General features: G+C 33.3%; 1 protein-coding gene across 4 annotated transcripts in view; it reads right to left on the reverse strand.

Annotated features, from left to right (window-relative positions):
• The window catches only part of impdh1b (IMP (inosine 5'-monophosphate) dehydrogenase 1b), a 23,270-nt gene that overhangs the window by 17,894 nt on the left and 3,830 nt on the right, over positions 1-1,546 (reverse strand). The window lies entirely within an intron of this gene.

The following is a 1,546-nucleotide window of genomic DNA, read 5'->3' on the forward strand; positions in this document are numbered from 1 at the left end:
TTTGTAATCATCAAAATTAAACGAAATAAACATTTGAAATATAATATACAAGTTTCACTTTTTAAATGGAATTACTGAAATAAATCTACTTTTTCATGATATTCTAATTTTATGACCAGCACCTGTATGAGTAACCATATTAACTAACTGGGATGCTTCCCACATAAATTGAGAATATACAATCAGAAAACCAAAATAAATAACCAATTTTCTGCTGCTGCATAATTTTGATTTTTTTGAAATCAAAAATAAACCTTTTTTTGTTTTTCCAAAATACAAAGTGAATCATGCACTGGAAAGCAAGACACGGCCGTATGACCTACTAACACATAAACGCACCACTCATTGCACCAAACAGCGCAAGCTGTTAGTAAAAACTAGAATATTTTAAATAAAGTTTAAAAGCGTGTTGCTTTAAAAAGCTGCAGGAAAAAAAATATAAACAGCTATACCTTGACTCGTGCATTACTAGCCTAGTGACCTAGATTAGATTATCAGCAACTAGCAAACATTAGGTACTGGCACTGCACAAGAGCAGATAACAAAACATGATCGTCTGTATACTACGGAGGGATGTGTTGTTTCAGCGGTGCGTGAACGCAGCATCTATCTGTGTTGCATTATCCTTTACAGCCCTTAGCATCCATTGCATTTAAGAACCTGTCTGGTTTGGGGAACAAGACGTAATCTTTAGCACATTTATTTGATCTTCTTACTTAATTTTAACTCTTAACTAACATAACTGTTTTTGGATATGCGAATGACCAAAACAGCAAATAATGCACATGCAAATGTTAAAATATTTTTGACAATTAGGTATATTTTATTTGTTTGAGCCACGCCGAATTGAAGATGGGGTCAACATACATTATTAAAAAGTATCAAATTTCTCAACACGACAGGTTACATTTCTGGGGGATAAAACTGGCTTATTTTAGGGAAGTTTTGAAGCAAGTTTGGTAATAAAATCAGAAGTCTGGAGCACGTGCAAATCACTTAACCACGAATTCTTAAATTGTGTTATACATAAAAAAAACTAGTGTGCACTTTTAATAAAACTAAATACGTGTCATTTTGGCAACAATGAATAAAATAAATGATAATTTGGTCGTCACAACTAGGTTAGCATGTTGAATGGAGTACATTTTCCTGTCAGTATTTGTCACTTATTTAGCCTAATCTGGCAATGATATGACTTGTACATAACGAACATCTTAATAAGTGATGAATTAACACGAAAGTTAGCAATTACGAGTAAATAATGAAACTGTTGTGGTGAACCACATGACTCGCAGACATGTGGGAGCAACCGTTAGCATTTAGCTTTAGCAGCTTTGTTGCATTTCGGGATTATTTTCACAAAAGCCTTCTGAGGCTTTCAAGTACGCCTTGACATTTTTCGCAACTTTAAAACTCTGTAACTTCATCACAAAAGTGAAGTCCAGCGTCATCCCCCTCCTCCTGGTTAAGCTACGAAGAATATTTTCAGATCCACGTTGTCAAAAAAAAAAAAAAAAAAAAAAAAAAAAAAAAAAAAAAAAGAAAA

The sequence above is a fragment of the Austrofundulus limnaeus genome, unplaced genomic scaffold (assembly GCF_001266775.1).
Source record: "Austrofundulus limnaeus strain Quisiro unplaced genomic scaffold, Austrofundulus_limnaeus-1.0 Scaffold22, whole genome shotgun sequence".
Lineage (NCBI taxonomy): Eukaryota > Metazoa > Chordata > Actinopteri > Cyprinodontiformes > Rivulidae > Austrofundulus > Austrofundulus limnaeus.